Genomic DNA, 26179 nt, shown 5'->3' on the forward strand with positions numbered 1-26179 from the left:
AATGTGGATAATGTAGATTATTAATGGCCATTGTTATGATATTGTGAATGTATTGTTGACGTTTGGAAGTTGAATTATGATATGGAGGAATGTCATATAAATAAAGGAAATGCTGTCCGATTTTCTCTAGCTTTAGCCATATGTGCTAACTGTCGATTCTAATGATAGTACGACTTTAATGAAGGTAGAAACGTGAGCATCCAAGGAGTACGTGCAAGTGTAGAATAGTTCGACGAAAAGGTATGTAAGGCTAACCCTTCTTTCATAAGGCATGGTTCTTTGGCCAAAAGTCTAAATCCTCTATAAGTCTACGATTCCTTCAAATGATTGACCTTCTGAGCTAGTAAGCCTATGACATAGATGTAACGATAACGATGAGGATAGAAATTATGCTAGAGATGCTTATGAGATATTATATGTTCATGTGCCTATGAAGGGCTATAATATGACCTCGAGCTTATGATGCCGGGTAAGAATATATGTATATGAATATGTATAAAGTATGTATATGATTACATAACGCGCTCACACCTTTGCAGATGGTACGGATAACCGTGATGCCTTGGTAGGGCCAGGTATGTATGACCTTGAGCCTTGGTTGGCCAAGTATGTATGAAACACCGAACCTTCATGGTCGGGCAAGTTATGTATATGTATGTATATATGTGAATATGTTATGTATATGAGATGTAAATGATTATGAGAGTAATTAAGTACGGATGTGGATGTATGTATACGGATACGCAATAGAAACGGAATTCCCCTATGGAAAGCAAGTAAGTGCCACGATGATGATATTGTTGTCTCCCCTCCTATGTTACTGCCTAAGTTGTCTATTATGTTTCTATATTGATGTTGATCATGCTTTACATACTCAGTACATTCTTCGTACTGACGTCCTTTTGTTTATGGACGCTGCGTCATGCCCGCAGGTGCACAGGGAGACAGACTGGACTCGTAGTTGCTTTTTCAGAGATTGCATAGCAGAGCTCCATCTCATTCGGAGCCATAGCTTTTGGACACTTATTCTTTTGTGTACATAATTATGGGCATAGAGGAGTCCTGTCCCGCTCATGTGATATGCTATACTCTTAGAGGCTCGTAGTCACGTGTATGTGGTTAGTTAAGTCTGGCCTTGCCGGCCTATATTTTTTATATCATTTTGTTGGCCTCGTCGGCCCATGTACATTGTTGTGGCATAGCTGCCTATGACGATTAAAGATGTTGTCGTCCAATGGGACTAGCATGATTGATTCTTAGAAATGTATGATTCATGATGTGGCTCATCTAGATGCGAGTATGAGTGTAAGCTAAGGGGTGCCCGGGTGGGCTAGCACCGGGTGCTCGTTGCGGCCCCCTAGTCGGGTCGTGACATACAATGTAATGCTGCCCGGCCATTTAGGCACGGTGTAATGTTGCCCGGCCATTTAGGCACGGTGTAATGCTGCCCGGCCATTTAGGTACGGTGTGATCATCATTAGCCCGCGTCCAGGGTAATTATAAACTGCCCACTGCTGTGGTGTGTCTGCCCGACCGCCTATTGGACAGCATGGTGTTATACTGCTAGTCCATGTAGGCACGGTGTTATACTGCCCGGCCATGTAGGGGTGGTGTTATACTGCCCGACCATGTAGGCACGGTGTTATACTGCCCGGCCATGTACGCACGGTGTTATTAAAATACATACATAATTACAAAGCATGCATGACAGCCCAAGTGAAATCTACAACTCTATCGGAGTGACGTAAGGTCGATAACCTCCGATTTATATTATGGAATAATCATCATCAATATATGTCACCTCGAAGGAACAATTCCTGAGGAGAGATCAACAATAATGAGCATTTCAAGGAAATCATGATAATAACTCAACATTCTCATATTTACACTGAAATCATAAGCTTGGGACTTTTAAACATGAAATCACCATCATCGTCGTAACCATCATAGAAACATTCTCATCTTTAGCATCGTCATTAACATTGTTTGTTGTTGGCATAAAAGCTTATAGAATCATAATTCTTTGACTCGGAAAATAGGGACATTTGGAAAACATTTATGGATCATCAAAAAAAAAAGTCATGCCTTTGAATCATGAACTCTAACTTTTGGAAGTAAGGAGGTTATGAAACATATGTAGGGAATTATAACATAGGAGTTTCTAGAAATAGGATCATCGTCATCATAAAACATACTTATCTTTAGCCTCATAAGAACTCTAAGAATCATGAATCTCTAGCTTTTGAGAATAAGGACATTTTAGGAAACATGTATGGGTTCACAAGGAAGGAATCATGCCTTTGGAAAGAAAGGCACTAGCCTTACAATACCTGGAAGCTCGCTTCTCGACTTTCCAACCTACCTCATGTCTTGAAATCTACATATAAAACTGTTCATTCTATTGTTAGGCTCGTTGTTATATACTTATCCTAAGCCTCCAAATAAATCTTTCTAGAATCTGCTGAAATTTCGGCAGCATCTCCTCTATTTATATGCCTAGCCCAAAATCTCAGTTAAACAGCCAACAACAACAACAACAATACCAACATTAACAACAATATTATCAACACTAATATGTACCATAAAAAATCCCACACGCTATTTTCCAACTTCCATAACTAACAAACTTACTATACGATTGTTTAGCGACTTTATCTCCGTAAATAAGCCTTAAATAATACCAAAAGAGAAAGATTCATACCTTTTTTTCTTGTTAAGGTAGCAATACCCTCAATATCCACGCTAAAATCTCCCGCAAAACGATACTAGAATCACAACCATGCGTTAGCCGGACCTAAACCACTACTCCGCCACTTAAAAATTGCTCACTTTTTATTTCCCTCTCTCTCTCGCTGTTCATTTTCTGGAATTTTCAAGAAAAATCTGGTGAAAGAAATAGGTTCCTACCCTTTTTATAAGGGTCAAATTCGGGTCGGGTTCACTGTAGCATTTTATTGTAGCAGCACTGTAGCAGGGGGCGTAGTGTAGCAGTACTGTAGCACGCATTTCTGCTCTATCAGCTGAACTTGTAACGTCTATAATTCTCTACTCCGAATTCCACTCGACAAACTTCATTTTAGGCTTTTGTTTCACCTTAAAACACTCCATATGCTAAGAGATATTCGTCCGCCAAGTTGGACCAAAATTACTCCTCATATTTTCTCCAAAGTCCGACAAACAAAACTTCCTTCATTCACTTGCCTTCCAGTCCTTTCGGTACTTCTCATACATGATCTTAAACCCTTACAACCATAAAATAGGCACATATCACTTGAGCGTTCACAATGTAGCAGTTAACACCTACGGAACTCAATGTCCGAACTGCGAGGTGTAACATTCTTGCCCCCTTAAAAACATTCGTCCTCGAATGTTGTAGTTACAAATCCACGACGTTTTTACTGATGTATTGAAGTGACTGTCCTTCTCTTATACTCCGATCGCCTTATTTTTAACATAGGTTGGTCAACCTATTCTCTCGCAATCGTTTAGAATCTCCAACAGTGAGGTTCACACGCTTCTAATTTCCCTCAAACTATTCTAGTTCCTCATCCTTCCTTTATGTCTAAACCTGTAGGTCTCCTTATCACACTTCCCAGGGTGGTCACCCATCCTATTACTACCCTGGTCTAAGCACGCTTAACCTCGAAGTTCTGATGGGATCAGGTGCATTGGCACTGGTATGATCATGTCCATCCTACTGCGTAGCCTTTATCACGTGACCTAAAACAAGTCGAAGTTCTAACAGATCCCAAGAAAAACATTTCGATAATGTACCTCCCTCCGAATTGGAAAAGTCCCTCACTTTACTGACCAAGCAAATGTCGTTTCATCTTTTGGAACTCTGGATGACAAACCATCAACTAACACATACAACTGCTTTCCATTCCTAATTTTTAAGACTCCATGTAGCGGTAAAACTTCTTAGTCGCCGTTATTTATAAGTACCTTGGTTATCGGTCCCTTTAAAATTCCTTTGTCTACTATCAATGGTATCCTGCAATAATTGTACACACATAAGAAGTTCCAATGAAAGACTCATATACCTGTAGCTGGCTGGTCCTCTTCTTGATCTGGAGGGCTGTAAAGTGAAGTATCCCCCTCCTCGTTCTTGTACCATTCTGTTAGCCATCTCATCATGGCGATTTTTTATATGGTTCTATGTCATATACCCTCACAATTGGGATAACTAGCGGCTTGAAATTTTCACGAGGGTTCAGTCACTAGCTTGTTTCGACCAATCGCGATATCCTTGAATCCTTTTCTTGCCATCTTATCTCCGTCTACTTTCATGGCTTCTCCCTGCATTCCTTAGCTCATCTTGCTTCGTAACTCCCTATTACTTCTCGATTTTCCCATTGTCGGGTGTCATAATTCCTCCAACACCTTAGTCAGCCCTTGTGCTCGTACCCAAGCTTACTTGCTTCCCCCCTTAAAGGCTTTACCTTATGGTGTTGTATTCCATTGCCATTCTCGATCGAAATTTCCTCCCATAATAATTCCTTCATCACCACTTTTTTTCTTTCACTTACGAATCCTTCAAGTGCCCTACTTGTTATTACTAAAAAATACTACTTTAAATCTCAAATCTTGCCTTTAATAATTCCTAGGGATACTCGAAACGATGATGTACCCAACTATCTGTCCAGCCGGAATAGTACTTTTTACTCCAATAATTTATGCCCAATGTCCACTTGTAGTGTCATCTTCATCTTATCATCCATTAATCAATCTGTAACCATCATACACGTATAATTTTCGTGATCACCTAAATCTTTGGTCCTTGTCCTCCTTTGCCAGAGTGCCCATTATTTACAACCTTCTTAGTTCTGGTTATAAGGACGTATAGGCCGGTTCCGGAGTCCTCACATTCTCCATTTTCCACGTACAACCTTACTCTACATGCTGTTGATTTATTTAAACTTGATCCTATCGTCTTCTTTCCTGCTTTCATCCTAACCTTTTCCTCAATTATTTATTATCTAATCCTCAATGGGTATACATTTTTCCTTGTCCAAGATTCTCCCTCCTCCTTGATATCACAACCTTCTTTTTTCCTAATGCTCCTTCTTATGTTGTTAGTCGAGTTACCGCTATCGAACTTTAATCCTCAAGAAAACCCAATCCTGATTCCCTCTGTAGCGTTTGCTACCTCAATTTTGACATACAACACAATCAATACTTTTGACATGTCGTCACATCGATCATAAGGGTATATATAATACTCGATGTAGCCACTTGTGACTTATCATCCCGTTGCCATTTGATTGTCCTGAACTTGTAGCTTTAATACATCTCCCCTCTCTTTTGACCAACTAGCCAGACTCATACCTCACAATCATTTTGAAATTCTAATTGCAAATCTCATATGCTCCCAATTTTCCCTCGGGCTATTCTGGTGTCTCATATTCCCTTTTCATATGTCTAAATCTGTAGGTCTTCCTAGCATACCTTTCTACATCCTAACTGTGAATCCCGGCAATATAGCTTTTCTTAGAACCCTTTACTCGTACTCGTACCCTGTCTCCTTGTCTAAAAGATCAACCTCATATCCTTTACCTTCCTGCAACAACTAAATTGATCCTTGCGATATTTTACCTTCACATACACACCTACTCTCTTCTCTCCATACACATAAATCGACATCGCACTTAATTTCTCTATCATCAAATAACCTTCATCATACCCGTCTAAAAAAAATTGAAGTAAAGTCTTCTTATAAGGGTTAGCTAGAAATATACCACATGTTCCTAAGGTTGATACTCTCTATTTCCTTCATCAGCCAAGCGACATCACATCTAGGAGTTGTATAAGCAATCCAGAAAACAGTCATAAATGCAAACCAGCTTACCTCTTGCGTCACGACTTGGAATATACCTCAACCTTTATCGATCGTCCTTTTGTACTTTCCTAGTCATTTCCTCTTCCATTCATTAGCTATACATTTCAATCATTCTTGCAACACCCTTACCATATCCGACTCATAATCCTTGTTACCAACCCTTACCTCTGTGCTGATTCGCTCAACTTCTATTGTCCCTATAGTCCCAATATCATCATTCACTTCCTTTGTAGATACCATTCCTCTGCTAAAGTCAAGAATCAGTGCAAGGAATTTCATTTCCTATGACTTGGCTCTCATCGCACGATCTTAGATGTGAAAGAAGGGTAACCATCCTAAATGCCCTGTAGCCTCCTGTTTATAAATGTAGTGCGCAACACACCATAAACAAGACTCTACTGGACAAGACTTTGCAGACAACCCCAAGGACGAACTGCTCTGATACCACTTCTGTCACGACCCAAACCGGAGGGCCGCAACTGACACCCAAGACCCTACTCGGCTGAGTACCATACTACCATTCCATCCATGAGTCACAACTTTTTGTGAACCAACGCTCCCGTCAGGTAAAAAAAAACTTTTCAATAAAACTCTTTTGTCATATCAGGGACTTCTCCTTTATCGTTAATTCAAGAAAACCTTTAGTCACAATAGAATCCTTAAAAATAAAGCTTGAAAACACATCGACCTATATGGTCGCTTTATACCACGGTCGACTCCTCGACGCACTATCCACAGGACACTGTCTGCAAAGTCTCTAACATATACAAAATACCATAACATAAATACTTTGACTCGAGTATGCAAGGCATGAACAAGATGGAGCTCACCAATCTAGCTGATAGCCTGGGAACATCCTATAGCCAAATGTCTTCTACTCATCTGTATACACCTGCGTGGCATGAAACGCAGCGCCCCAGGCAAAGGGACGTCAGTACGAACAATGTACCGAGTATGTAAGGCATGAACAATACTATAAGGTCATAGTAAGAGACGTAAAGCACAACACGACATAGAGGTAGGAAATAACCTGTACCTCTGTTTTCCTCTTAAGGCGAATATCATGCATGCTAACATTACCTTTTGAAACAACATATAAATATTTACTAGTAAACTGCCCGACCATATAGGTACGGTATAATGCTGCCCGGCCATTTAGGCACGGTGTAATACTGCCCGGCCATTTAGCCACGGTGTGATCATCATTAGCCCGCGTCTAGGCCTCCCGCGTCTGGGGTAATCATAAACTGCCCATTGCAGTGGTGTGTCTGCCCGGCCGCTATTGGATGGCACGGTGTTATACTGCCCGGCCATGTAGGCACGGTGTTATACTGCCCAGCCATGTAGGCGCGGTGTTATACTTCCCGACCATGTAGGCATGTTGTTATACTGCCCGGCCTTGTAGGCACAGTGTTAGTAAAATACATACATAATTACAAAGCATGCATGAGAGCCCAAGTGAAAGCTACAACTCTATCGGAGTGACGTAAGGTCGGTAACCTCCGATCTATATTATGGAATAATCATCATCAATATATCTCACCTCGAAGGAACAATTCATGAGGAGAGATCAACAACAATGAGTAGTTCAAGGAAATCATGAAAATAACTTGTTACACCTCGTAAATTTCCCCGTGAATGAACAACGAATAGACTAACGAAGAATACGAGTATATGGTGTTTTAATAAGAAGGGAATGACGTTTGAAGACCCTAAGTAAGATTTCAAAGGCAATGGGAACAAGAGAGAGGTTATGCTCCACAATGACTAATTATAGGTTTTGAAGACTTGAAAGTCGCAGATTTGCATTTTGGCCCAATCAACCGTAAAGTGAAATACGGACCGTAAAGTAGTATACGGCCCGTAAACCACCATGTCGTATTCCAACATACAAAACTTCAACTGTCTGTCAAATGTTTAGATGGTTAAATACGACTTGGAATACGGACTGTAAATTGAAATACGGACCATAAAGTAGTATACGGACCATAAAGTAGTATACGGCCCATAAACCACCATGTTGTATTCCAACATACAAAACTTCAACTGTCTGTCAAATGTTTAGATGGTTAAATACGACTTGGAATACGGCCGTAAATTGAAATACAACCCGTAAACCGCGATCGTAAATCGCCATGATCCTCAGCATACCTTTCTGGTTTTGATATGCTTAAATACGACCACGATATACAGCCCGTAAACTGGAATACGGACCGTAAACTGGGTTTATGACCACTGTGCACTCCGACTACTGTTCATTCCAGATCAGATTTTAAGTCATTAAAAAAAGACCCAAGCTCATTAAATTCATTTCATCTTCACGATATTTCTCTCTAGAAACCTCTAGAATACTATCTACTCTTCAACTACAAGAATTCAAAGAAAATTAGTGATCAACTACATGAAACCCACCAAATCAAGTGTAAGAATCACACTAAAGTTCATCTTTCTCAAGAAAACCCAAAAGAAGTGAAGTAGGGTTTTGGGTGCTAAAGAAGTAATTCCATTCAAGGCTTGTTCAACCATCATCTAAGGTAAGTTTCATGAATAAACCATGTTGTTTAAGGCATTGGAAATTTAAGATACTTGAATTGTAGAAAGACATAGGAAATAGGTCATTAATGAGTGAATAGTGCCATGTTTGGATGGTAGTTGGATTGAATCATAAATGTTGGTGTGTTGTGATTATGAATTCTTCATAAATGACATTTAGACCATGAAATAAGTGTGATCCATGTGACAACGCGATAGTGAGCTATAACCATAAATGTGGAGAAATTGAAGAGAAATGGTGGGTTGTGGCTAATGCATATGAATGATGATTGTTGATTGCCATATTGTGAATGTTGTTGTGAGCGTTTGGAAGTTGATATAGAATGTGGGAAAAGTAGTATAGCCAAAGGAAATACTGCCCAATTTTCCCTAGCTTAGAAAGCCCATTCTTATAATTGCTTGGCTAATGATGATATAAATTCTCTTGAAGGTAGAACGTGTGCATTAAAGGGGAGCACGCAAGCGATAGCTTAGTTAAACATCAAAGGTATGTTAGGCTTATCCCTTCCTTCAAAGGCATGAATCTTTCAAACTTTCCATGATCCTCCTATGTGATGGAACTTATGAGTCCTTAAATATACTAAATTACATACGACCATGATAATGAGGATAATGAGTTCAAGTATAGAGATTCGATAGTTCATAATATGATGATCCCATAATGCTGATGATGTCATTATTGTTAACACTCACCATATGCACTCTTTCCTTCAAGGTGAGGCATGGTACTCATAAATGTTCATAATATAATTGGGGGCTGACGACCTTACGTCACCCCGACATAGCTATGGTTGTCTTCAAAGTCATTGTATGCTCCTAATGCTAAATGCGAAATAATGCTAAGTCATGATATGTCTATAAGATGATTTATGATGCTAGTTTGTAATATGCCTATGCTATGTATGAAAATGGCAGCTATGACAAGATTGTGATACGTTCATGAAATGTGCAATAGTGATGGGTAATGATTGATTATGTGATGATGAAATTCCACCGTGCCTAGATTTCCGGGCATGTCACCGCTAAGGCGGGCTGCATATGGTTCCACCATGCCTAGATGGCCGGGCATGTCACCGCTAAGGCGGGTTGCGATGTTACACCGAGCCTAGAGGGCCGAGCATGATCACCACTAGTGGGCGGCATATGATGGTTACCCGGACACGGGATAACGATGAGATATGTGATGTGACGAGATATGTGATGTAACGAGATATGTGATGTGATGACATATGTGGCTTGATTATGTAAAATATGATATATGTATGAAATGCATTAGCTTATGACACTCTTATAGGTTACATATCTCTCTTAAGGCTCATGATCCTCCTATCATATCTATTTCATTCTTGTCTTACATACTCAGTACAATGTTCGTACTGACGTCCGTTTTCTTTGGACGCTGTGTTCATGCCCCCAGGTAGACAGGGTGGAGAGCTTGAGCCAGATTCGTAGTAGCTGTCAGCCGATTGAAAGCACTCTTTTGTTACGTAGGTTCTTGATTATTCTTTTGTGGATATTTGTATATATTGGGCTCGATGGTTCTTCAGTAGATGCTCGTAGTTACACAGTGTGGGTTATGTGGTCTGATAGGGTCACTATGGTATAATTGTGTACATATTATTTTGATGGCCTAAAGGGTTTGTGTATATGAAACTATTTATGTTTACAAATGAAACCTGACTTTCTTATGATTTGAGTATAAAAATCGATAAAAGAGTAGTTAATGAGCATGATGAGTAGTAGAACGAGCAGTGCACGGTGGTTTGCCCGGGGTACCCGTCGCGGACCTAGCTGGGTCGTAAAAAAAGTGGTATCAGAGCGGTTCAGTCCTAGGAAGTGTCTACGAGCCGTGTCCGGTAGAGTCTTGTTTATGGTGTGTTGCGCGCCACATCAATAAACAAGAGGCTACAGGGCATTTAGGAAAAATGACCATCCTTCTTCTTATAAATTCATGCGATAGAGCCATGTATAAGACTTTATCCTCCCTAATAGGGTGTTGTGATTTCAGAATGCCGCCAAAGGGAAAGGCTACAGCCGTCTAGAAGGGCAAGACTACGACAAAGAGGCGGGTAGAAAGAAAGCCTCCGATGAATATAGAAGAAGGAGAATCACATAATGAGGCCTTATCTAATACTTCTTCTACCCCGCCTAATGTGGAAGAACAAGGAGAAGCTCCAGCTCCAATTCCTCCACCGGTTGCTTCGGGTCAACAAATGATCGAGGCCATCCGATTATTGACATAATTAGTTGCCACTCAGGCACAACGACAAAATGTGGGTTCAAGTGATCGGGCAGCAAGTACCAAAGCCCGTGATTTTATGAGTCTAAATCCTCCGGAATTCTTCGGGTCCAAGCCGGATGAAGACCCGCAAAGTTTCATAGATGAGATGTTGAGGACATTGAAGATTGTACATGCCTCCGAAACTGAATCCGTGGAGTTGGCATCTTATAGACTCCGGGATGTGGAAGTTTTATGGTATAACAACTGGGTATTATCAAGAGGAGAGAATGCGCCTCCTCCGGTTTGGCAAGAATCGTGGATGCATTTATTCGTCACTATTTGCCACCCGAGGTCCGCTGAGCTAGAGCGGATAGATTTCTACATCTGAGGCAAGAAAATATTAGTGCCCGGGAGTATAGCATGCAATTTAATTCCTTGTCGAGATATACCCCGACTATGGTGGCCGACATGGGAGATCGTGTACATAGATTTGTGAGTGGCTTGGGGCCACATTTGTTCAAGGACTGCTTGACGGCCTCTTTGCAAGAAGGAATGGATATTTCTCGAATACAAACCCATGCCACGAACTTAAAGGGACGACAACAACCACAAAGGGGTAATCGCGACAGTGATAGAAAACAAAGTAAAAGGGCTAGATCTATGGGCACAGGCAGCGATTATAGAGGGGGATCGAGGCAGACCTATACCCGACATTCAGGTCAGTCAGTGACTAGTGCGCCTCCACGATTCGCGGATAGGGGATTTGATCGCTCGTTTCCTTCGGGACAGGGTCAGAGTTTGAGAGCTTCGGGTTCTCAGTTTGGGGGTGATTACAGCCAGAGGAGACCACCAGTTCCACGATGTAGCCAGTGCCGGAAGTTACACTCAAGGCCATGTCGTCAGACACGGATGCTTGTTATGTTTGTGGATAGACTGGGCACTTGATGCGAGATTGTCCCTCACGGTATGGTAGAGGTGGGGTTCATCCCACAGGCTTAGCAGCTGGTTCTTCATCAGTACGCCCGGTAGGGCAGACTTCTCAGATGTCAGCAGGTTGAGGTAGAGGCAGAGGAGCAGCATCTACTTCAGGTGTCACTCAGCCCCGTGTTTATGGTTTAGCTGGACGACAGGATCTCGAGTCTTCTCCGAATGTGGTTACAGGTATATTGTCTATATTCTCCCGTGATGTGTATGCATTGATAGATCCGGGTTCTACATTCTCTTATATTACTCCATATATTGCTGGTTGTATTGGGGTGAAACCTGAGCTAATCAAACCTTTCGAGGTGTCTACTCCGGTGGGTGACCCTGTAATAGCAAGACAAGTGTATAAAAATTATGTAGTGGTGATATATGATCGCCAGACCACGGCTGATTTGATTGAGTTGGAAATGTTAGATTTCGATGTAATTATGGGTATGGATTGGTTGGCATCATGTTATGATAATGTTGATTGCCGATTGAAAGTGGTTCGATTCCAATTTCCGGGAGAGCCCGTGCTTGAATGGAAGGGTAATGCAGCCTCTCCGAAGGGTAGGTTTATTTCCTACCTTAAGGAAAGGAAGATGATAGCCAAGGGTTATATTTATCATTTAGTTCGGGTCCATGATACCGAGGCAAAGTCGCCAACTTTAGGATCCGTTCCGGTAGTAAATGAATTCCCAGATGTATTTCCTGACGAGTTTCCAGGTCTTCCTCTGGAAAGAGAGATTGACTTCGCCATGGATGTGTTGCCAGACACTAAGCCTATTTCTATTCCTCCTTATCGGATGGCTCCGGCAGAGTTGAAAGAGTTAAAGGCACAGTTGAAAGATTTGCTTGAAAAGGTGCTTATTAGACCCAGTTCATCACCGTGGGGAGCCCCGGTCTTGTTTGTGAGAAAGAAAGACGGTTCTCTACGAATGTGTATCGATTATAGGCAATTGAACAAAGTGACGATAAAGAAAAAATATCCTCTTCCAAGGATTGATGACTTATTCGATCAATTGCAAGGTGCCAAGTTGTTTTCTAAAATAGATTTGAGGTCGGGTTACCATCAAGTGAGAGTTAGAGAAGCGGATATTCCCAAGACAGCTTTCAGAACAAGATATGGCCAGTATGAATTCAGAGTGATGTCATTTTGGTTGACTAATGCTCCGGCCGTGTTTATGAATTTAATGAACAATGTATTCAGGCCTCTTTTGGATCTATTTGTGATAGAATTTATTGATGATATCCTGGTGTATTCTCGCACGGAATCAGAATATGCAGCTCATTTGCGAATTGTTCTTGGCATTCTTCGAGCCCAAGAATTGTATGCAAAATTTTCAAAGTGCGAGTTTTGGCTAAATTCTGTGACATTTCTGGGCCATGTTATTTCAAATGATGGAATTCGAGTTGACACTCATAAGATTGAAGCTGTGAAGACTTGGCCAAGGCCTACGACGCCTACAGAAGTTCGTAGTTTTCTGGGGTTGGAAGGCTGTTATAGAAGATTCGTAGAGGGCTTCTCATCTATTTCAGCCGCGTTGACGAAGCTAACCCAGAAGTCAGCCAAATTTCGGTGGAATGATGCTTGTGAACGTAGCTTCCAAGAGTTGAAAGGCAGATTGACCTCAGCTCCAGTCTTAACACTTCCAGAAGGGTAAGATGGATATGTGGCATATTGTGACGCTTCCGGTGTCGGATTAGGATGTGTATTGATGCAGCGTGGAAAATTTATTGCATATGCTTCGAGACAATTACGGAAACATGAAAAGAATTATCCAACTTATGATCTCGAATTGGCTGCGATTATTCATGCCTTAAAAATATGGAGGCATTATTTGTATGGTGTGCATGTCGATATTTATACAGACCACAAAAGTCTTCAGTGTATTTTCAAGCAAAAGGAGTTGAACCTGCGGCAGAGGCGGTGGTTAGAATTGTTAAAAGATTATGATGTGAACATATTGTACCACCCCGGAAAAGTGAATGTAGTAGCTGATGTGCTTAGCCGCCGATCAATGGGTAGTTTATGTGAAGTCCCTCCGGAAAAGAAAACGATGGTTCATGAGCTCCGCCAACTAGCTAATCTTGGAGTACGAGTAATCGACTCGGGTAATATGGGGATTAGTATCAATGATCCCACAATTTCGTCCTTGGACATGGAAGTGAAAGAACGACAATATGAAGATCCTCAATTACTCGTTACAGAGACACATCTTATGGAAAAGAGAAGTCTTCATTCGAAGATTCTACAGATGGAATTCTTAAATACCGAGGTAGGATATGTGTGCCGAATGTAGCAGAATTACGCCGACGAATTCTAGAAGAAGCACATTGTTCTCGGTATTCTATTCACCCAGGCACAACCAAAATGTATCGTGATCTCAAGATGGTGTATTGGTGGGATGGCATGAAGAGAGACATAGCGGAATTTGCAGCACAGTGTCCAAATTGCCAATAAGTAAAAGTTGAACATCAGAAGCCAGGAGGTTTTGGGTGCTAAAGAAGTAATTCCATTCAAGGCTTGTTCAACCATCATCTAAGGTAAGTTTCATGACTAAACCATGTTGTTTAAGGTATTGGAAGGTTAAGATACTTGATTTGTAGAAACACATAAGAAATGGGTCATTAATGAGTGAGTAGTGCCATGTTTGGATGGTAGTTGGATTGAATCATAAATGTTGGTGTGTTGTGATTATGAATTCGTCATAAATGACATTTAGACCATGAAATAAGTGTGATCCATGTGAAAACGCGATAGTGAGCTATAACCATAAATGTGGAGAAATTGAAGAGAAATGGTGGGTTGTGGCTAATGCATATGAATGATGATTGTTGATTGCCATATTGTGAATGTTGTTGTGAGCGTTTGGAAGTTGATATAGAATGTGGGAAAAGTAGTATAGCCAAAGGAAATACTGCCCAATTTTCCCTAGCTTTAGAAAGCCCGTTCTTATAATTGCTTGGCTAATGATGATATAAATTCTCTTGAAGGTAGAACGTGTGCATTAAAGGGGAACACGCAAGCGATAGCTTAGTTAAACGTCAAAGGTATGTAAGGCTTATCCCTTCCTTCAAAGACATGAATCTTTCAAACTTTCCATGATCCTCCTATGTGATGGAATTTATGAGTCCTTAAATATACTAAATTACATACGAGCATGATAATGAGGATAATGAGTTCAAGTATGAGATTCAATAGTTCATGATATGATGATCCCATAACGCTGATGATGTCATTATTGTTAACACTCACATTATGCACTCTTTCCTTCAAGGTGAGGCAAGGTAATCATAAATGTTCATAATATAATCGAGGGCTTACGACCTTACGTCACCCCGACATAGCTATGGTTGTCTTCAAAGTCTAATGTATGCTCCTAATGCTAAATGTGAAATAATGATAACTCATGATATGTCTATAAGATGATGAATGATGCTAGCTTGTAATATACCTATGCTATGTATGAAAATGCCAGCTATAATAAGATTGTGATACGTTCATGAAATGTGCAATAGTGATGGGTAATGATTGATTATGTGATGATGAAATTCCACCGTGCCTAGATTGCCGGGCATGTCACCACTAAGGCGGGCTGCATATGGTTCCACCATGTCTAGATAGCCGCGCATGTCACCGCTAAGGCGGGCTGCGATTTTACACCGAGCCTAGAGGGCTGAGCATGATCACCACTAGTGGGCGGCATATGATGGTTACCCGGACGCGGGATAACGATGAGATATGTGATGTGACGAGATATGTGATGTAACAAGATATGTGATGTGATGACATATGTGCCATGATTATGTAAAATATGATATATGTATGAAATGCATTAGCTTATGACACTCTTACAGGTTACATCTCTCTCTTATGGCTCATGATCCTCCTATCATATCTATTTCATTCTTGTCTTACATACTCAGTACAATGTTTGTACTGACGTCCGTTTTCTTTGGACGCTGTGTTCATGCGCACAGGTAGACAGGGAGGAGAGCTTGAGACAGATTCGTAGTAGCTGTCAGCCGATTGAAAGGACTCCTTTGTTCCGGAGGTGCTTGATTATTCTTTTGTGTATATTTGTATATGTTGGGCTCGACGGGGTCCTGTCCCGTCTATGCGTTTTGTACTTCAGTAGAGGCTCGTAGTTACACAGTGTGGGTTTTCTGGTCTGATAGGGTTACTATGGTATAATTGTGTACATATTATTTTGATGGCCTAAAGGGCTTGTGTATATGAAACTATTCATGTTTACAAATGAAACCTGACTTTCTTATGATTTGAGTATAAAAATCGATAAAAGAGTAGTTAATGAGCATGATGAGTAGTAGAACCAGCGGCGCTTAGTGGTTAGCCCCGGGTACCCGTCGCGGCCATAGCTGGGTCGTGACATAACTCAACATTTTCATATTTACACTGAAATCATAAGCTTGGGACTTTTAAACATGAAATGATCATCATCGTCGTAACCATCATAGAAACATTCTCATCTTTAGCTTCGTCATTAACATTGTAAAAACATGTCCGTTGTTGTTTTCATAAAATCTTATAGAATCATAATTCTTTGACTCGGAAAATAGGGACATTTGGAAAACATTTATGGATCAACAAAAAAAAATAGTCATGTCTTTGAATCATGAACTCTAACTTTTGGAAGTAAGGAGGTTAAGAAACATATGTAGGGAATTATAACATAGGAGTTTCTAGAAATAGGATCATCATCATCATAAAACATACTTATCTTTAGCCTCATAAGAACTCCAAGAATCATGAATCTCTAGCTTTTGAGAATAAGGACATTTTAGGAAACATGTATGGGTTCACAAGAAAGGAATCATGCCTTTGGAAAGAAAGGGACTAGCCTTAACATACCTGGAAGCTCGCTTCTCGACTTTCCAATCTACCTCCTGTCTTGAAATCTACATATAAAACCGTTCATTCTATTGTAAGGCTCGTTGTTATATACTTATCCTAAGCCTCCAAATAAATCTTTCTAGAATCTGCCGAAATTTCGGTAGCATCTCCCTCTATTTATATGCCTAGCCCAAAATCTCAATTCAGCAGCAAACAACAACAAAAACAACAATATCAACATTAACAACAATATTATCAACACCAATATGTACCATAAAACAGCCCACACGCTGTTTTCCAACTTCCATAACCAACAAACTTACTATACGATTGTTTAGCGACTTTATCTCCGTAAATAAGCCTTAAATAATACCAAAAGAGAAATATTCATACCTTTTTTTTTGTTAAGGCAGAAATACCCTCAATATCCACGCTAAAATATCTCGTAAAACGATGCTAGAATCAGAACCATGCGTTACCCGGACCTAAACCACTACTCCGCGACTTAAAAATTGCTCACTTTTTGTTTCCCTCTCTCTCTCGCTGTTCATTTTCTGGAATTTTCAAGAAAAATCTGGTGAAAGAAATAAGTTCCTACCCTTTTTATAAGGGTCAAATTCGGGTCGGGTTCACTGTAGCATTTTTCTGTAGCAGCACTATAGCAGGTCGGTTACTGTAGCTGTACTGTAGCACGTGTTTCTGCTCTGTTAGCTGAACATGTAACGCCTATAATAGTCTATTCCGAAGTCCAATCGATGAGCGGTTTGTTGCGTTGGAAACTAGACTCGACGAACTTCATTTTTGTCTTTTGTTTCACCTTAAAACACTTCATATGCTAAGCGATATTCGTCCGCCAAGTTGGACCAAAATTGCTCCTCATATTTTCTCCAAAGTCCAACAAACTTCCTTCATTCACTTGCCCTCCAGTCCTTTCGGTACTTCTCATACATGATCTTAAACCATTACAACCATAAAATAGGCACATATCACTTGAGCGTTCACAATTTAGCAGTTAACAACTACGGAACTCAACGTCCGAACTGCGAGGTGTAACACCTATACCCCACATACATATAATATACGCGTATATAACGCCTTCTGGTCACGGGTCAATATGCATATATGTAAATGAATGCAATGCATAAATGTGAACTAACATAATCATGATACACAACTCAGTACCTATGAGCAGAAGCGACAATCATTAGAGGGGTACAGGAACATCAAAGACGGAAGTACTCCTAATGCTTCTAAGAGTAGAGTAATATGAAAGCTCATTTACACGTTGTTCACTTGTATCATAGGATCATGCCAAATAAGAAAGAATGGGAAAGCATTAACATGCCTGGAAGCTTACTCCTCGACTTTCCAACTTACTTCTTGTCTTGCAATCTACATAAGATCATTCGTAGTCTCGTAATCTACATATAAACCATTCACTTTACTATTAGGCTTATTGTCATACGCTTATCCTAAGCCTTCAAATTAAATCCCATAAAGTCTGCCGAAATTCAGGTAGCATCTCCCCTGTTTATATCCCTAGCCCAAATGTCACGACCCGACTAGGGGTCGTGACGGGTACCCGGGGCTAACCACCGAGCACCACTCGTTCTACTACTCATCATACTCATATTATATGAAAATCATTTTTCATTTGAGAACATAAATACTTTTATATACATAAGCCTTTCGGCTATCAAAATGATAATATATATATATATAGTAGTAACATCGTGAGACCATATAACCCACACCTGTGTATCTACGAGCCTTTACTAGAGTGCAAGACATAGAGATGGGGACAAGACCCCGTCGTGCCCAAAATATACATATATACACAAAAGAATGATCAAAGGCACCTCCGGAACAATGGAGTGCTCTCAAATCAGCTACTAGCTCCTACGAGTCTGGATCAAGATCACCTCCCTGTCTACCTGTGGGCATGAACACAACAGCTAAAGAAAACGGACGTCAGTACAAACATTGTACTGAGTATGAGAGGCATAAATGATTATAATACGTCAATGAGATAAAGGAAGCATCAAATAAGGAGCAACTGTATCTGACTGTCAAAGAAATAATGGAGGCTGGCTTACTTCATAGTCATCATCATATATGTATGCATAAATGTATAAGCTGCCCGTCCATGTAGGTACGGTGTGATAATCATTAAGCTGCCGCCCATATAGGTATGGTGTGATAATAATTAAGCTGCCCGTCCATGTAGGCACGGTGTGATAATCAATAGCCTGTGTCCAAGCCTCCCACGTCTGGGGTACCATCTCATGCCGTCCACTAGTGGCGCTGCCAGTGCCATATAGGCACGATGTAATATCATCAACATGTACTCATCATAATGCATGTATAATAACTCAAAGATAGCTATACTTTATCGAGGTGACATAAGGTCGTGAACCCCCGATCTATTATGGACATTTATAAGTATGCTGGCTCACCTTGAAGGAAATAGTATATAAGGTGAGTGCATACAATAAACAATATCATTAACTTTATAGGCACATCATATCATGAACTCTAGAATCTTTATACTTAAGCTCATCATTATCATTATTAGACTCATAATATATCTCTTATCACATATGACTATTCATGAACATAGGCTCTTAGCTTTCCGAGACGTAGAAGATTCGTGGAGAAGAAGGAAAAATCATACCGTAGAATTCATGCCATAGAAACAAAGGACTAGCCTCACATACCTTTTACGTTTAACTAATCTATCGCTTGCTTGTTCTCCTTCGATGCCCACGTTTCTACCTTCAAGAGAAGTCGCATGAACATTAGCTAATCGATTACTTAAACGTGCCTACTAGAGTTAAAGAAAATTGGGCAGCATTTCCTTTGTTTATACAACTTTTTCCATATTCTATATCAACTCCCAAACATTCATAACAACATTCACAATATCGTAAACAACAATCATCATTCGTCTATATTACCCACATTTCGTAATTTCATTCCAATTTCTCCATAATCATGGTCATAATTCATTACTGCATTCTCCCACATGTAATACTAATTCCATGTTCTAAATGTCGTTCACAACATACCAATTTTCGTACTTCACCCCAAACTACTGCTCAACAATGACACTATTCACACATTCATGACCCATTTTCTATATCTTTCTACAAATCAAGTGTCTTAGAATTCCAATACCTCAAACAACATGGAATGATCATAAAGCTCACCTTAGATAATGGGAGAATAATCCTTGAGTGGAACTTCTCTTCTTGCACCAAAACCCTAGCTCACTTCCCTTGAGATTTCTTGGTGTAGATGAACTTTGATAGGTTTCATACACTTGATTTTGTGGGTTTGATGTAGTTGATCATGGTTTTCTCTTGGATTCTTGTAGTTGAAGAGTGGAGAGAATTCTAGAGTGTTCTAGAGAGAAGGGGAGTGAAATGGGAAATGAAATGAAATGAACTTGGGTCCCTTATTAATACACAAAAAATTGACCAGTCAAGGATATACGGACGTCCGTATCTTTTATACGGGTCGTATGTTTGGTCCAGTGAACTTTGCCCCTCTTGGCTAAATATACGGCCTAACATACGGCCAATATAATTTATACGGCTAGTATGTTGGGCCGTATAATGCCCAGTTGTTCCGATTTCGTTCTCGTCAACTCATTTGATCTCCAATCCTTATGGAATCTTCCTAACACTTGTTTAACACTTCAATACCAATCTAAGGGACGTTATTACTCTTCTCCAAAGCATCATTTCGTCATTGACTCGTTACTCATAATTCTTTCCAATACACAACGTATGCCTTGCCTTCCTTGACAACTTTCTTCCCTCAACTCCAATGTCTTTAAAATTTCGATTAGGATCATCAAACGATATTTCTTACTTATCAAAACATCGCATAAGTCGTACTCTTCGTTAGACTATTCACTGTGCATGAACGGAACATTTTCCGAGGTGTAACATTCTTCCCCCCTTGGGAACATTCGTCCCCAAATGTTAAACTATTCGGGAATTTTACGAAAATTTTGCCAGAGTTTCCTGTTATATCCCGTATTTTATACGTTCGGATATTCCAAGGTAGTCGTAACGAAGTTAAGGGAATGACCATTTTCCAAATGTATTTCAATGAACAAGTGGGTTATAAAATTTATTCACAACATTAGTATTATGGAAATATTAAGAAAGGTTGAGGGCGAAAAAAAAGAAATTCGCAAAATAGAACCATGGTGATATTATGGAATGCTAGGGGTAAAATGGGAATTTCACAAAAGTCTTGAAAGTTCATAAAATTTCCATGTTGGTTGTGTGGCATAAGTATATGCCCACATTGCTTTGGGGGCTAAAGTGTACCGAGGAAAACATTTGGTCTTCTTTGACCAAATAAAACAATTCAAGAAAAGAAAAGAAAAAGAAGAAGAAAATTCTAGACAAGGAAAGGAAAAAAAATAATTAAATTAAATTAATTAGTCTTATTTTAAGAAGCCTCTAGAGAATAATAGAAGGGGGTACATGTGAAAATTTTATGATTGGAAGGGACTAAAATATAAATATGGAAAGATGACTAGTTCATCCTTATTTAAGAATTGGAGAAGAAAGAAAAAAAGACAAAACAAAAGAAAGAAGCAAGAGATGAGAGGGGGTTTCGGCCATGGCTCTTAAAAATGAGCCATGGGAAGTTGATGGAGAAAAGTCTTTTTCTTCTTGCATTTAGAGTGATTGAGAGGTCCTCGTCAACGTGGAGAAGTTGTTAGAATAAGAGAACCGCTCGTTGTTGCGTTTTAGCAAGCAAGCCGAGTGGAAAAAGGGTGAAGAAGGAGGTGAGGTTTAACCTTCTCTTTTATGTGTTATGAATGGTTTATGTATGTTATTGAATGTAGAAGTGATGGGAATTCATGAAATATTGCATGTACAAGTTGGGCCGTGTGTTGTGTGAAATGTGTAGGAGTAATGAATTAAGTGTATTCAACATGATTATGTAGTGTTGTAATGTATAAAAAAATGAATGAAAATCATGGAGTGGGTGTGTTGTGGTGTTGGCCGAATGAGGTGTTGATTGTATAGAAAAGATGAAATGATTTTTATTTATTAGTTTGATGGTTGTGTTGTGAATTCCATAATGCAAAATGGATGAGAAATATGGAACACATGTATATGGTGGAAGTCGTGTGTTGTGTTGTGTGTTGTGTGGTCTAAGTTGGCCGTGTGTCTGAATTGTGTTATATGGAAATGAAGGAATGAATTTTATGTAGCATGTTGTTGTTGTAACATGTAGAGATGGAAGAAATTGTATGAAAATATGTAAGGAGTCATTGTGGTCGAGAATGGTGTTGTTTGGTAAGTTAAGGTGAATTGATGTAATTTGATATTCTAGTTGTCGCCGTTATGAATTATGTGATATTGAATGAAGGGTGTCGTCGAAGTTAAGGTATACGAACGATAAGTAAATGTATGGTTGGGATTGAAGTTGAAGGTTTCGGATGAAATAGTATATTGATTAAGTTGTTGGAATATGGTGTGAATTAAATTGAATTGAATTGAATGTTGGAATATTGCTTGCATAATTGTTAGTATTGTTGTTGATTTGGCCGGGTTAAATTCCCGGATTGTTGTTGTTGATTTGGAGCCGAGCCATATTCTCGGGGTTGGTATGTTTACAGGGGAGATGCTGCCGAAATTCCGGCAGAATATAAGTAAATGTGTTTGAAAGGTTAAAGCAAGTATATGATAATGGAACTAATGAAGGGATGAACGTTCTTGCATATAGACAAACAAGTTGGATGCACAAGCGTAACTAGTTGGTCGCAGCACAGGTATGTAAGGCTTACCCTTTTTTTCTTTGGCATGTCCTAGAGCTAAGTAAGGTATAATGTGATATGCTACCTTGGGGTAACTCTGTTCTGTGATTCTGAGTCTGATTATGATTCTAATTCACTTCTTGACCTGAGTTTGTGATCCTAGTTCATCCCCTGATATAAGTATTTGATATAAGTATTTTGATATAAGTATTCTGGTACAAGTATTCTGATATCCGCATTTTGACATAAGTATTCTGATGTAAGTATTTTGATATAAATATTTTGATATAAGTATTTTGATGTCAGTCCTTGATATAAGTATTTCGATACGAGTATTTTGATATAAGTATTCCGATGTAAGTTTGCTGATATAAGCATTCTGATATGAGTATCCTGATATGAGAATTTCGAAATCAGTATTCTGATATGAGCGTTCTGATATGTTTATTCTAGTTCGAGAACTTCTGTAAGACTTAATGTCCCTAACTTCCGTGTACGATCTCGGATTGCTCTGGAATGTTGGAAGAGGTTTCTGTATCAAGACGTCCAAAATTTTCTTATACGTAAGTGTGGTTCCAAAATCTCTATTTGATCTGATTCGTAAGGACATCCGAAGGTCCTTGATATGACTATGACTCTGATTCCCCGAAAAGGCTTCTGAAACGCTTATAAAGCGTTCTGTACTTCGAACGCACGTAACTTTCTCATACTACGTCGGATTGACCTGAAATCTGTTCCGAGCCCCCAAGTATCGGTAAGTATACTGGTCTGTCGAGTCTTGATTCCTATGCATGTGGTTTCTCACGACTCTGCTCGTGCATGACTCAATGTATCTTTCACTGCGTCCCGGGCCAGGTTCTGTTATGTCCTCGTGTGTCCGCTACGATATGATTCACTGCGTCCCGGGCCAGGTTCTGTTATTGTGCGCATTCCTCTACATTGTTCATCGCGTCCCTCATAGGCGGGCCGGGCTCTGTTATATGGTTTGATGATATGATGATATGGGGTGGTGGCCAGGATGGCATATGATCTGTATGTTCACCGCGTCCCGTACTAGAGGGTCGGGCTCTGTTACCGCACCCCTCACTGGAGGGTCGGGTTCTGATATATGCATATATGATACATGAATTTGATATATGATGATTTTGTTTACCGTGTCCCTTATCACAGGGCCGGGTTCTGTTATACGCATATGTGACATACGATTCTGAGTATTTTGTATGTTCTGACATCATCTGAATATTCTGTATGTTCTGCATTCCGTCCGATATATGACATCATCTGTACGTTCTGTATTCCGTCCGATATATGACATCATCTGAGTAATCTGTACGTTCTGTATTCCGTCTGGTATATGACATCATCTGAGTAATCTGTACGTTCTGTATTCCGTCCGATATATGACATCATCTGAGTAATCTGTATGTTCTGTATTCCGTCCGATATATGACATTATCTGAGTAATCTGTACGTTCTGTATTCCGTCCGATACATGACATCATCTGAGTAATCTGTACGTTCTGTGTACCGTCCGATATATGACATCATTTGAGTATTCAGTACGTTCTGTACTCCGTCTGACGTATGACCTTATCTGTGCGTTCTGTACGTGCCACACTCCTTCTGACATCTGGTATTGGTATGTACGATCTGTGTCTGGAAAGTAAGTATGTCGGCATTCTGTATGCTCTGTATGATTTTGTTATGCTTTGTATGATTTGTACGGTCTGTAGGATCTGTATTGGTCGGTATGGTCTGTGTCGGTCTGTATGGTCGGTATTGGTCTGTATGAACTATGTCTGAGAAGCAAGTAATTTGGTAATCTGGATAACATGCGTACTCTTGGTACTGTTTGTTTCGATTATAGTTCTGCTTTCTGTATTCTATGCTTTACATACTCAGTACATATTCCGTACTGACCCCTGTTCCTTGGGGGCTGCGTTTCATGCCGCGCAGGTACTCCCAGACGAGATAAGGACCCTATAAAAGATATTTCAGCAGTGGTGGCGAACTCCATTTGCTCCTGGAGGACTGCCAAGTCAGGGTATGGTATATGTGTTATGGTTTCTGTATGGTATTATAGACTTTGCAGACAGCGTCATGGGTATAGTATGTCAGTCTGTAAGCGGCTCCGTCAGCCGATTTGTCGGTCTGTGTTATGTATTGAATTTTGTATGACTATAGATTTGTTCGCTTGGAAGCTTCGAGAAAGAACATTTTTGAAAGAAAGAAAAAAAAATTTACTATGTATTTTATCTGATTTGATTTAAAAGTTTGACGTAACATTATGTGCAGCAAGAGTCTGAGGGTTCGCTCGGCCCTAAGTAAGGGTCGGGTGCCCATCACACCCTAGTAAGGTCGGGGTGTGACATTTCCCCTGTAATATGGTACTACCATCCTGTCACAAAATCCCACAATAATATTTCTTCACAGGGCCACAACACAATAGCAATATAAATTGGCCACACGCGACCCATATACATAAAAAGAAATCATACATACCTCATAATCTTGATGTTTCGTCTCGAATGTCTTCCGGGGCTGAAACAAGTGCGGACACTTGGATTTCATATTTTCTTCCGCTTCTCGAGTTTTTCTTCTCGGTTGTTATTCTGCCATAAGACCTTAATTGAGGCCACTTCTTTATTTCGAAGTCTCCGTACTTGCCTATCTAATGTGGCAATGGGTACCTTTTCATAGATCAACTTTTCTGTTACTTGAACTTCATTTACTAGCATGATCCTAGTAGTATTTCCAACATATTTACGAAGCATCGAGACATGGATGGTAGATCTAATTCATAATCCACCTTTCCTATTTTGCATACAATCTCATAAGGCCTAATGTATCGGGGACTAAGCTTCCCCTTCATTCAGTGATCTTATTGCATTCGTAAGTTGTCACACCCCAGGGCTACCGTAAGAAGCGTATAGCATGTACTTATGTCATATTCCAAGTAATTGTCCTACTTGCCCCTAACGATAATCCCAACTCAACATTTCAATTCAATTTACCATATGTTTTCCTTCAACTGACCCGGAGCATCATGACTACATTATCCTCGTTTTACCTCTTACTCCTCTTTTAAATACCCACGTGGTTTCATTAGCGACCCATAAATATCTGCAAGTTACATAATCGTTCTTGCGTGATTCTTGTACATACATATCTATACATATACATGTATCCATATCCGTATCCGTATTCATAATCGTACTCATTTACATATCGTATCCATGGTCATATTCATATACATATCATTTACATGGCATGCCCGACCACGAAGGTTCGGTGTTTCGCATACCCGACCATGGCTAGGCTCGGTGATCATTCATACCAAAAGTCTTTTGTCTATCTGTAGCAACTTATCTCATCATGCTCTATTTCTTCCTTTTTTTTCCTTGATTATCATATCTTATGTTCTACTATAGAAAACTTTAGGTTCCTTTCTTAATTATCACTCATAAATAGCAATATCATTAACAACGACTCTACCATAAGTGCCTTTGTCTCCATTCTAGTATGGCATCGCTATCTTTTACAATATCCCTTGAGTTATTTGCTCTCAAAGTCACGTTTGTTCAAGGTCTTAGGGAATGGTCTCCATTACAGTTTCAGATGCCTGTTCAATTCGTGTTCGTTTATTTACTAGTCATTAGATTCATTTCTGCATAACTCTCACTCTTTATTTTAGAGTCTATATCTGTTACATCTTAGGGCCCATCATTTCAATCTCCACACTTGTATCCTCTTTATTTTCTTTCCCCCTTTAAGGGTTTTACTTTAACCATTCTCAAATCCGTTGCCTCACCTTCAAATCTTGAATTCATATACCCCTCACTATACTACATCTTATTCATACCGTTTCCCATAATCTATAGTTACAATAATTCATGAGTGAAGTCTTAGCATACTCACCTTGCAGTCTTGTAACCAAATAATACAACCGATATAGCA

Source organism: Lycium barbarum, chromosome 7 (assembly GCF_019175385.1).
Source record: "Lycium barbarum isolate Lr01 chromosome 7, ASM1917538v2, whole genome shotgun sequence".
Taxonomy (NCBI): domain Eukaryota; kingdom Viridiplantae; phylum Streptophyta; class Magnoliopsida; order Solanales; family Solanaceae; genus Lycium; species Lycium barbarum.